The sequence below is a fragment of the Rana temporaria genome, chromosome 2 (assembly GCF_905171775.1).
Source record: "Rana temporaria chromosome 2, aRanTem1.1, whole genome shotgun sequence".
Lineage (NCBI taxonomy): Eukaryota > Metazoa > Chordata > Amphibia > Anura > Ranidae > Rana > Rana temporaria.
The window spans coordinates 191542365-191556258 of NC_053490.1; positions in this window are offsets into that span (position 1 = coordinate 191542365).

A 13894-nucleotide genomic window follows, 5' to 3' on the forward strand; every position below is an offset into this window, starting at 1 on the left:
TAGGCCCTCATCAATGTGGACACCCAGCGTCCTCACCGCAGATGCAGATTTAGGGAACTCACCACCTTCGTCAGGCCATGATAACACCCAAACCTCTCCCGTAATGTTGCCGAACCGCAGCACCTCCATTTTGGCCCGGTTGAGCTGAAGGAAATTGAGCCCCATCCATCTTTTGATGGCGTCCAATCCCTCAATCAACCTAGCCTCAGCCGCAGGAGAGTCGGCTGAAATTCTGGAAAAGAGTTGGGTGTCGTCAGCATACGACTGAAAACGGAGTCCCATCCCCGCTATAAAGGCGAGGAGAGGGCGAGGGTAGATGTTAAATAAGAGGGGGGAGAGGGGAGAACTCTGGGGGACCCCACAAGTCACCTTTTTAGGGTCGGAATAGTGATCCCCCATCTTCACCCTAAACTCCCTATCCTCCAAAAACGAAGCGAACCAAGCCAAGGCTGGATCGCTTACCCTCGCCACCTCCCGTAGTCTAGAAAGAAGTATTTGATGGTCGACCGTGTCGAATGCTGTGGACAGATCTAAAAGGACCAAGATGTCAATCTATAGAACACATTTCGGAAACCAGAAATACATTTTTCTGTGACATTATGTTAGTGTATTGAAGAAACATGACCACTTTGGATAACAGACCCTGTTTGGGTTTGAACCAGTTTACCCCATTGCACAAGGGAAACCAATCCACTCCGCAAATGTTGTAGAGCTTATGTTATAAAAGGATAACATACCCTTTTAAACACTTGATGTGAATTGATACATTTTTAAAAGGGACTTTTGGGTAAGGCAGGAATAGATTATTATCCAGTGGTAGCAAAAGTCATTGTAATGTTGTAAATGATGCTGCTCAGAACTTTACTGTGTAGGAACAATAATCTGATCATTGCGAAGGTGCCACATCCCTAATGCCGTGTACACACGACCGTTTTTCATGTCATGGAAAAAAACTTTGTTTTTCTCAACGTGTTTTTTGTCAAGCCTGCCTTGCATACACATGATCGTGAAAAAAATGCTTGAGCAAAGCGCAGTGACGTACAACACGTACGATGGGGAATTTCCATTCAAATGGCACCACCCTTTGGGCTGATTATGCAAATTTTCCTTCTCATAACTCGCTTCTGAGCATGCATTTTTTCACGACGATAAAAACGAGGATGTCAAAAACGACGAGAAAAAATAGAGCAGGTTCTAAATTTTTAATGCCCAGTTTTATCATCGAGAAAAATGCTCTGGAGCATACACAGGATAATTTTTAATGACCAAATTAAAAAAAATTGCATTTTTCTCGTCATGAAAAATGGTCATGTGTACGCGGCATCATAGTAATTTAAGGCAGAAGCAGAAAGCACAGACGGGGATTTTGTAGGCACCAATTGACCACAATTAGTTAAAAATCTAAACACATTTTTTATTGAACATTGAATAAAAGAAATTGCCTTAAAACATTTATCTGTCATTGTTGGCCCAGTGTTGCCTAATCAGTCAAGACAACCCCACATATACAGTATATGTTGCACAGTAATTGTTATGCCTCGTACACACGATCGGATTTTCTGATGGGAATTGTGTGATGGCAGTGTTTTGTCGGAAAATACGACCGTTTGTATGCTCCATTGGACAATTGTTGGATTTTCCAACAAAAAATGTGGGATAGCATGCTTTAAATTTTTCTGATAACCTTTGTGTCTTGTCGGATTTTCCAATCGTGTGTACACAAGTCCGTCGGAAAAAAATCAAAAGTACAAACACGCATGCTCAGATTCAATGCTAACCATAAGACAACATTAGTAGAAATTGTCCAAAGGGTGGCACTAAAAAGAAGAAAAACCACATTGTTTCTGTTTGCTAGTTGAAAAAGTTTTGCCATTTGCATGCAGAACAAGTTCATGGCCAACGCCCTTCAGACAAAATTCCACAGCTTTGTCTGATGGAAATCTGATCGTGTGTACGAGGCTTAAAGGCCTGTACACGCGATCAAATTTTCTGACGGGATTTGTGTGATGGCTGGGTTTTGTCGGATAATCTGACCGTTTGTACGCTCCACCGGACAATTGTTGTCAGAATGTCTGACAACAAATGTGTGATAACATGCTTTAAAATTTTCCGACAACAAATGTGTCTTGTCGGGTTTTCCGATCATGTGTACAACAGGTCCATCATAAAAAAATCAAAGTACAAACACGCATGCTCAGAAGTAGGGATGAGCTATATGGTCGGGTCAAACATGAGTTTGACTCCAACATTGGCTGTTTGCCCATTCGCCAAACAGCGAACAATTTAGGGTGTTCGCGGAAAATTCGAAAATCTGCGGAACACCCTTTAAAAGTCTATAGGAGAAATCTCAAGTGCTAATTTTAAAGGTTAATATGCAAGTTATTGTCATAAAAAGTGTTTGGGGACCTGGGTCCTGCCCCAGGGGACATGTATCAATGCAAAAAAAGTTTTAAAAACAGAAGTTTTTTCGGGAGCAGTGATTTTAATAATGCTTAAAGTGAAACAATAAAAGTGAAATATTCCTTTAAATTTTGTACCTGGGGTGTGTCTATAGTATGCCTGTAAAGTAGCGCATGTTTTCTGTGCTTAGAAAAGTCCCTGCACAAAATGAAATTTCTAAAGGAAAAAAGTCAGGTTTCCCATTGCATCAGAGGGGAGGGTAGGGTCACCCGTACTCATCACTGGGTAACCTCTGTCGATTCCCCTTGCATCTCTGGCCCCGCCGTCATCATTATAAGAGCTGTCAGGCTGGTGACGCATCATTCGTTGGGTGCCTCCGGTGGAGGCAGGATCGTGTGCGTCGTATCCTCGCTGGAGATCATCACTGGAGATCAAGGATACATTACATCACTGCAGATCGAGAATGGATTACATCGCTGGAATCTTTTTTTTTATTTTTATTTCAATTTTTTTTCAATAAAGGACTTGTCCCAAGCTGTCTCCTGTCGTTTTTAACATTTTGACACTTTTTTGTGAAATGGTAGGTACCAATTCACATGGGGGGGCTGGGATCTGGGGGTCCCCTTTGTTAATGTGGGCTTCCAGATTCCAATAAGCCCCCCCGCCCGTAGACCCCCACAACCACCGGGCAAGGGTTGTGAGGATGAGGCCCTTGTCCCCATCAATATGGGGACATCCTCCCCATGTTGAGGGCATGTGGCCTGTTATGGTTCAAGAGGGGGGGGCGCTCTCTCATCCCCCCTCTTTTCCTGTGGCCTGCCAGGTTGTGTGCTGGGATAAGGGTTTGGTATGGATTTTTGGGGGGAACCCCATGTCATTGTTTTTATTTTGGCACAGAGTTCCCCTTAAAATCCATACCAGACCCTCCAAGTCTGGTATGGATTTTTGGGGGGAACCCCCACACCATTTTTTTATTGGTGCAGGGTTCCCCTTAATATCCATACCAGACCTGAAGGACCTGGTAATGGAATTTGGGGGGACCCCCACGCATATTTTTTTCAATGACTTTCAATTACTTTTATCTGTATTGCCGGGACCCGACAATTCATTATAGCCACGAGTTGTTTTAAATTACTTTTTTTTCCTTTAGAAATGTCATTTTGTTCAGAGACTGTTATAAACACGGGAAACATGTGCTACTTTACAGGCATATTATAGACACCCCCCAGGTACGAAATTTAAAGGAATATTTCACTTTTGTTTCACTTTAAGCATTATTAAAATCACTGCTCCCGATAAAACAGACATTAAAAAAAAAATTGCATTGATAAATGTCCCCTGGGGCTCCCGGGTCCCCAAACACGTTTTATGACAATAACTTGCATATTAACCTTTAAAATTAGCAATTTTCGATTTTTCATGTTCGTGTCCCATAGACTTTAACGGTGTTCGCATGTTCGAACAAATCTTTTGCCTGTTCGCATGTTCTACTGCAAACCAAACCGGGGGGTGTTCGGCTCATCCCTACTCAGAAGCAATGCTAACCATAAGACAACATTAGCAAAAGTTGCCCAAAGGGTGATGCAAAAGAGCAGAAAGCCACATTGTTTCTGTTTGTTAGCCGACAAAGTTTTGCCGTTTGTATGCAGAATAAGTTCACGGCCAACACCCTTCGCATAAAATTCCACGGCTTTGTCCATTGGAAATCTGATCGTGTGCATGGGGTTTTACAGTACCCAAACTTTGGCACAGTTATCCATTTAAGGCCAGACCTTTTCTGGCACTTTTGTTTACAAGTAAAAAATCTGTATTTTTTGCTGAAAATTTACTTAGAATCCTGAAACATCATATTTTATTTTCAGAGGCCCTAGAGAATAAAATGGTGGATGATGACATTCACACTATTAGCCAGATTCACAAAGAGTTACTCATCAGTAGATACGCAACTCGGAATCTAAGCCGTCGTAAGTTTAAGTGTATGCTCAAACTGAGATACACTTAAACCTAACTTAGGGTGCATTTTTTCCGCTGGCCACTAGGTGGCGCTTCCGTTGAGTTCGACATAGAATATGTAAATGACTAGATATGCCGATTCATGAATGTACGTGCGCCCGTCGCAGTAAAGATACGCCGTTTACGTAAAAGGCGTTTTCCGGCGTAAAGTTATTCCAACAAATAGCTGGCCTAGCCAATGTTAAGTATTGCCGTCAATACTTTGTAGAACCACCTTTCGCTGCAATTACAGCTGCAAGTCTTTTTGGGGATGTCTCTACCAGCTTTGCACATCTACAGGTAGAGAGTAACATTTTTTCCCATTCTTCTTTGCAAAATAGCTCAAGCTCTGTCAGATTGGATCAAGAGAGTCTGTGATCAGCAGATTTCAAGTCTTGCCACAGATTCTCAATTGTATTTAGACTGGACCATTTTAAACACATGAATATGCTTTGCTCTAAACCATTCCATTGTAGCTCTGGCTGTATGATTAGGGTTGTTGTCCTGCTGGAAGATGAACCTCTGCCCCAGTCTAAAATCTTTTTCAGTCTAACAGGTTTTCTTCTGAGATTACCCTGTATTTTGCTCCATCTATCTTCCCATCAACTCTGACCAGCTTCCCTGTCCCTGCTGAAGATGTTTCATGGTGGGATGGTGTGTTCAGGGTGATGTGCAGTGTTAGTTTTCTGCCACATATAGCTATTTGCTTTTAGGCCAAAAAGTTAAATTTTGGTTTCATCTGACCAGAGCACCTTCTTCCACATGTTCCCCCACATGGCTTCTCACAAACTGCAAACTGGACTTCTTATGTACAGTAGGTGAACCCGATTTTGTGTCAATCTCGCTCTCTTTCTCGGCGAGATTGAGCACCTACGAGCCCCATCGCGGGAGCCAGCGCCGAGCTGGCTTGCCGCGATGGAGACAGAGCCGTCATAGAAGCGACGGGAGATCCGACTTGGATTCCCGCCAATTCTACACGTGTGCGGCGTTTGTTATGAATCCTGAGGGGGAAGTCCCCGCCGGATTTTAAATAAAAATCCGGCATGGGTCCCCCCTCAGGAGCATACCGGGCCCTTAGGTCTGTTATGGGTTGTAAGGAGAGCCCCCCTACGCCGAAAAAACGTACCTACCCATGTGATACCTACCACATGGGTAGGTACAGAGCATGATGGGACTGTGAGGCCTATATAGGTCCGATGCAAGGCGCGCATCCGTCATTTCAGCGAGGAGGACCGGCGAGTCAACATCGGGAGAAGAAGAGAAGTGAAGAACATGACGTCACAGCGCGGAAGAAGACGTACAGCACGGAAGAAGGGACCGGACTGCGAGACGAAGAACCGGGGTGCGAAGAGTCAACAGCGGAGAGCGGCGAGACCCCCCGGATAGCGGAGAAGACCCGTCGGGATAGCGGAAGAAGAAGAGCCCCGCCGGAGGAAACCCGCCGGGGGGGTGGGGGCTTTTTTAAAAGCCACCCCCCCCGGCGGTGGAAGAGAACCAGACGGCGGCCCCCACCCACCCGAAGACGTCAAAGAAGAAGCCCCCCCTGGTAAAAGAGCTAATAAAGAAGACAGGGGGCGGCCTCCGGAGCAGAAAAATAAAATATTTTAATACACTGTGTGGTTTATTTGTGTTTTTACCACTTTTCTTGCAGGTGAATGGGTAGGGGTACGATGTACCCCATACTCATTCACTTAGGGTGGGGGGCCGGTATCTGGGGGCCCCCTTATTAAAGGGGGCTCCCAGATTCCGATAAGCCTCCCGCCCGCATACCCCGACAACCAACGGCCAGGGTTGTCGGGAAGGGGCCCTGTCCTCATCAACATGGGGACAGGGTGCTCTGAGGTGGGGGGGCCGCAGTGCGCCCCCCTGCCCCAGAGCACCCAACCCCCCCATGTTGAGGGCATGCAGCCTGGTACGGCTCAGGAGGGGGGGGGGGGCGCTCGCTCGTCCCCACTCCCTTCCTGGCTGGCCGGGTAGCGTGCTTTGGATACGGGTCTGGTATGGATTGTAGGGGGACCCCCTACGCCGGTTTTTTCGGCGTAGGGGGGCTCTCCTTACAACCCATAACAGACCTAAGGGCCCGGTATGCTCCTGAGGGGGGACCCATGCCGGATTTTTATTTAAAATCCGGCGGGGACTTCCCCTTCAGGATTCATAACAAACGCCGCACACGTGTAGAATTGGCGGGAATCCAAGTCGGATCTCCCGTCGCTTCTATGACGCGCTTGCTGGGATGTGCTGTCACTATTCCAGTGAGTGCAAGATGTCGGCGAGATCTCGGCACCGTGTCGCCGAGTATCAGCGCGACGCTGTCGTGCTAAAAGCACAATATCACAAACACCTACTGTATTTCTCTCAACAACGGTTTTCTTCTTGCCACTCTCTTCCATAAAGGCCAGATTTGTGGTGGACACAACTAATAGTTGTCCTGTGGACAGATTCTCCCATCTGAGCTGTGAATCTCTAAAACTCCTTCAGAGTTACCATGGACCTCTTGGCCGCTTCTCTGATTAATGCTCTTCTTGCGTGGCCTGTTAATTTAGGTGGACAGCCATGTCTTGGCAGGTTTGCAGTTGTGCCATACTCTTTCCATTTTTGGATAATGAATTGAACGGTGCTCTGTGAGATGTTCAGAGCTCAGGATATTTTTTTTATACCCTAACTCTGCTTTAAACTTCTCCACAACTTTATCCCTGACCTGTCTGATGGGCTCCTTGGCCTCCATGATGCTGTTTGTTCACTATGGTGCTGTAACAAACCTCTAAGGGCTTCATAGAATTTAGTAATTTATTATTGCTTCTAAACATCCATTTATTATAAATATTTTTTTTTATATTGGTAAAGGTTGTTTTGGCAGAATTCTGATGTAGCATGCAAGTGATTTTTTTTTGTTATTAATTTAAATTTCTGTTTTGTTTCACAATAGAAATGAATTTCAGCAAATCCAAAATTTGGAAGTTTAATAATATGTGGCACTCTTTGTACTGTTATGTTTGGCCAAGGCCAAAGTCCTAAAACATTGAAATCACAAGCAAGTTGCAAGCTTGTTGCATTGAAGTCATAAGCAAGTCGCAATGTAAAGCTGAACTGGAAACCGAATAACTCTGAATCTTCCAAAATAACTTTAGAAAATACTCACCGATTTGGGACAAAGAATATACAAAACAAATCTGAATATACAAAATGAATTCCAAAAACAAATCATTCTAACATAATGAATATGACCAATGAAATGATTGACTTAATGAATGAATCCTAAACTAAATAAAATTTATTATTTTGTCATGCCTATCTCTAGAATGCAGATTCTAGTTTTCCGGTCACTCACTATGCCCCTTTTCAATAGTATTCAGTTTTCTTATGCCCGTCTTCCATACTGGCTTGAGAAAGAAGCCGTGCCTTGATATGGATTTCTACACAGATGGTGGGATGCTTTTCTCATTTACCAGGAAGTTCTGTAGGATGGAACAACATGCTGATGTAGATCTGGTCTCTGTACAGGGACTGGCAACTGCACAGTTTTAGCCCCTTTGGTACTGGTGGTCTGGCACCGACAGTTGTTTCCTTCAACTGTGTCCTCTACCTTTCCTTGACTGGCCACAAGATGGGAAGCTAAAATCTCTCTCTACCCCATGCATCAGTTCCTGTTTTCTGGACATGGTCTCAAGTGGATACTTTCAGGTTATCCAAGTGTTTGTTTTTACTACTGATTGGAGTTCCCTCTTTTGTATCCTTATCAGTCTCACAAGATTTGGTCCCTTGGCTATATTACAGTATTGCCTGTTGAGTTTTCCCTGGGCATATGGAGTATTTTTCAACTAATCTAGTGGCAGATTGCTGAATTTTTTGGGATTTTCTATATTCTCAAAAAAAAATTGTATACTTTGAATTTCAATTTTTGTGTTTATATTTTGACCCTTGTGCACCTGTATGTTTTTTTTATTTGATTGGAAAGGGTTAGTGTGAGGGTCGGTGTATCAGAGTTGTAGCAAGGCTTAGTTTAAGGGAGGACTTAGATAGAAATCTGCACCGGATGTTCGGTGTTGAAAGCTACCAAAGCAATATGTACTGTATTATTTAAAATTATACTACAAATTCAGATCCTGAAATGTTGTGACATGCTCCATAGAATCACTTTGATACTTTCCTAAGCTAAAAAAGAAAATGAGGGTGTCGTATGGGTTTCATGACGGCTTTCGCATGTCTTACTACTATCACACTAAATATATATTTTATATTCCACTTTGACTAACAAGTATCACCATTCATTCAAAATGTCTTGTTTGAATTCATTCTTGAATTCTGATTTTGCAGACGGGGCTGAGAGTGCTAACAGCTCAGTGAGATAAAGGAGAAAAAAGAGCCCTCTATACTAAGGCCCCATACACACCATAGAATCCATCCGCAGATAAATCCCATCAAATGGGTTTCAGCGGATAGATCCTATGGTGTGTACACGCCAGCGGATCTTTTTCCGCGGATATTTATCCCCTGGGATGGATTTCCAGCAGATAAATATTTGCTGACATGCACAACATATCCATCTGCTGGAATCCATCCCAACGGATGGATCCGCTGGTCTGTACAGACTCACCGAATCCATCCGTCCGAAGGGATCCCCCGCATGCGTCGCAATGATTCAACGCATGCGTGGAATTCCTTATATGACAGCGTCGCGCACGTCGCCGCGTCATAATCGCGGCGACGGCGCGACACGTCATCGCCAGAGGATTTCGGCGCGGATTTCAATGCGATGGTGAGTACACTCCATCGCATTAAAATCTGCTGAAATCCTCGAGAGGATTTATCCGCGGAAACGGTCCGCTGGACCGTATCCGCGGATAAATCCTCCCGTGTGTATGGGGCCTAAGAAGGAAGTCTATGATTATGGATTTTGAAGACAACAGCCCCCAAGTTTGAGGTATTTCAGGAATTTACACAAATGAAACTACAATATTAGAAACTTACTGTGACATGCTTGGGAGCTTATTATAAACCATGGATGTTAAATGACAATATTCAATACATTTAACAAATGAAATAATCCTGTAATTGGAAAAGGCTGCCAAAACCATGAAATGTTTTAACAAAATATGATGACTGCATAAGTAGGCACTACCAAGATTGATCCAATCTAACCACTGAACTATCTACAATGAAGAGGTCAATTAAATATTGGAAAGGGGAAAGAATATATTTGAGGGCAACTCACTTTCAAAATCACTTTAAAGTACTACAAGCTGAAAATCCCAAATAGGGAATTATGGTATTGATTTTCTAAAAAATGTAATGATGTATAAACAATGACCGAAGAAGGTGAAAGAAAAACCTATTCACCATGAGGCTTAGAATGTGTATCAGCAGATGAATTCAAAGAAGATTAAAATTATCAAAATTTCAAGGATGGTGGTAATGACTATGATTTTATAGATTTTATATGAAAAGGATTCAAATCAAACATTTATTGCAAACCTTATTGCTAATAAGTATATTTCCAAATGTTTAGCAAAATAACCAGCAATATTAACAATAAAAATAATAATTGTTCAGTGTGCTATGAACTGTTGAAATGTGCTGTGGGCTAATGCAAAGAATTGTTCTTTGTGTTCACTATTTAATTAAACACATTTGTGTATAACTGCTAATTATATCTTTTCCATTTACAGCAATGTCCTACTTTTCATAGTTTCTTTTTAATAGTCTTAACCTTTTTTTAAAGGTGCATTGCATAATTTTTTTACTGAAAGTCAATTCAAACCTAGTAGTGTTAATAGGACGATGAAACAGATGTAGATCAAACAATATACATGGTGTAGTTGTCCCCCACCAAAGTGAATAGCATTTGAATAGGGTAAGGCTTGCATACACTTTCTTGAATTGCTTGTGAGATTACACATATTTCTATATGTCTAAGGTACATTGAAACTTTCAAATTTTACTTGCTAAAAGTATTTGAATTTGAATATGTTTGTATAGTAATCTGATGTGGATTCAAAAATTCTGCTGTGTTCAAACAATTTGGATGAATCTACATGACCAGCTTTATAAAATGCTTGGATCTAGGGGCATAACTTGATCACACTGCCCCATTGTGAAATTTTGACGGGGTCCCGTCCCCAAACAGAAGAAAAATTGCAATTGAACAATAATTGAATTGTCATGGTTATGTGATTAAGACCCTGAGCTACAGCATGAAATAGCAAGGAAAATAACCTTAAACATACAATTTGGAGCAGTTAGATACAAAAAAGAGTTACAAGAAAAGAGGTAGCTGACTCTTTCAGTAAGGGCCCATGAAGGTTACAATGCTGTGTGCTGCAGAGCATACATTTTCATAAATCTGACAAGAGAAACCTCAGGATCCTAAAACTAAGCTGCTTTCAAACAGTGAAAAAAAGGAAAAGGTAAAAAACAGCTAATAATGGAGCAGTGCAAAAAATTATTATTATTTTGATAATGTTCCTTACCTACAAATAATAAACATAAACCAGCTGATGCAAAATAATTATTTGCATCCACTTACCTAGTGGTAACAACAAATCCCACATATTCAAAATGTTATCTACTGTATCATAACTTATTAATTTCATCATGGCATGGCTTGCTGACGCTTTCTTCTACAGCTCCGGTAACTGTGAACCTTTTCACCATAAGAATCCACTATACACCTACTCAGCTCACATGCCATGAGCAAGCAAACAAAGAAAAATCCCAGAGGCACAAGTTTAAAGGGGTCTAAAACTCTGATATCCGAACTTTCTTTCAGGAACCCACAAGCCAACATATGTTATGTATACCTCAGCCCTCAAAAAATCCACTCGCCTGCTCGCATTTTGCGAGTGGATTTTGAGGTCTGGCGAGGAAGGGCTGCCTGGGACTCGGGGGGCGAGCACTGCTGGCAGCCTGTATGTAATGGGAGTCCTTCTCCCAGTGACCGTGGAGGGGGAAGAGAGAGAGAGCCGCCCAGATGTTTAGAGCGCAGCACGGGGGAACACAGAATAACAGTTTTCATTTTAATTGCCATGTTCCCAGCCACTCGCTATCAGATCCAGCCCTGCCTCCTGGTCCCGGGAACTTTCATAGACAGATCACCCATCCAATCCTGGTGACGGGTGATCTGTCAATTAAAGTTACCCCGGCCAGGGGGTGGGGCTGAATATGACGTTGAGCGGCGGGAACAAGTAAACGAAAACTGTTATCCTGTGTTCACCGCGCTGCATTCTGATCAATTCTGATCACCTGGGTGGCTCTCCTGTTCCTCTCCTCCCCTGCACACAGGAACCAGGTAGGCTACATTTGGTAAACACAGGCTGCATGGTGGACACAGGCTACATTTGGTAAACACAGGCTGCATGGTGGACACGGGCTGTATTTGGTAAACACAGGCTGCATGGTAGACACGGGCTGCATTTGGTAAACACAGGCTGCATGGTGGACACGGGCTGCATTTGGTAAACACAGGCTGCATGGTGGACACGGGCTGCATTTGGTGAACACGGGCTGCATTTGGTGAACACAGGCTGCATGGTAGACACGGGCTGCGTTTGGTGTACACAGGCTGCATTTGTTCGATACGGACTGCATGGTTAACACAGGCTGCATTTGGTGGACACGGGCTGCATTTGGTGGACACGGGCTGCATTTGGTGGACACGGGCTGCATTTGGTGGACATGGGCTGCATTTGGTGAACACAGGCTGCATTTGGTGAACACGGGCTGCATTTGGTGGACACAAGACTGCATTGGTGGGCATAGGCAGCCTGCATTGGTGGGCACGGATACAGTTGTGGTTAATATTTATTTTTATAACTTAATTCTGCATAAAACATTTAAGTGTCATTTCATGAGATTTATGAGGGCATGTTTAGGGGCAAAATTAGGGGCGGGGAGGGCTGGGTGGGGCAACTGGTGGCGAGTAACCCTTGAGGCCTGGCTAGTAGCTCAGGACTTGAAATTTTGAGCCCTGCCTTATGTTATGTATACCTTCAAGATGGCACCTTTCTCAGCAGGCTCCAAAGCATCTTCCTTGGCTCGTTCAGCTTGCAACATCAGTGAAACTGCTACAAACTGTCCACATCATCATTCTGATTTGGGCAGTGACCAGGAACATAGTGAGCCACTGGGATCCTTGTCAAAATTGCCCTATTGCCAACAAAGAGGAATCTGGAGGCCAAGTCTAGATGGATGGATGAAGTCCACAATTGGGCCATCGCAGACCTTCACTCAAGCCTGCAAAGGGTTCCATGACTGCTTAGACACAGTGTAGACTGTGATTCTGCCACTCCTGTCAACCCAGGGGGAACATCAGGCCATTTTCCTGGATCATCATACCCAGATACAGGTCTAGAGTAGATGACCTGGAGGACAGACACCAAAGGGACAGCATATGCCTGTGGAGCTTACCCGAGACAACACAACAAGATGACCTGCTGTCAACAGTGATAGATATTTTCAACATACTCTTGTGCAACCCAGTAGTTGACCCCATCGATAGATCAGGTGCACAAAACACTGGGTTTCCTTAACAGCCATTTTCAAATCCTCAGCTTTCTGGCTGACCTTCCAACTTTTGTAAAAAATGTAGGCCTGTCTGCAGTGGAATTTTAGTTGTGGCCAGATCCCCCAGGTCCAACATTCCTATATCTTTCATCCTGGGAACCATGGCATACTATTAAACAGAAAAAGCCGTGCCACAAAACAGTCAATTGAAACACACAGTCTCTGAGCTTGTGATTTGGTTCCGTAATTGATTAAAACAGTTGAATGTTCACAAGGTAGGCAGATTGGACCCTGGCGAAAATACTTCATACGTTTTCACACCACCAAGTGACACATAAACAAAAGTGACCCTCCACCGGAAAGAAGAGCCGCTTACCAGAAGGCAAGCAGTTAAGGCAGATGGCTATAACCCAGCCGAGGCCTTTAATCCTTGGACGTTGTCCACCAGGGAGCCCCCTGTCCTTTCAGTATGATGGATGTCAGCTCCAACGTTTCAGATATAAACAAAAAAAGAGGCGCACATAGCGTAACTCTATAACCATACACTTTTATTTTAAAAAAGAAGGTAAAACATACTCACAAACGAGCGTATAAAAACAGCATTTGTATAAATTGCCGGCCGGCATACAGGAGCCCTACTCCTTGGCGTGGTGATGTCACTGCGTGATCCTCCCAGACGCGTTTCGTCACTAATTGGACGTCACTACCCCCATTGACAACGTCCAATTAGTGACGAAACGCGTCTGGGAGGATCACGCAGTTATAGCCATCTGCCTTAACTGCTTGCCTTCTGGTAAGCAGCTCTTCTTTCCGGTGGAGGGTCACTTTTGTTTATGTGTCACTTGGTGGTGTGAAAACGTATGAAGTATTTTCGCCAGGGTCCAATCTGCCTACCTTGTGAACATACAACTGTTTTAATCAATTACGGAACCAAATCACAAGCTCAGAGACTGTGTGTTTCAATTGACTGTTTTGTGGCGCGGCTTTTTCTGTTTAATTTTTG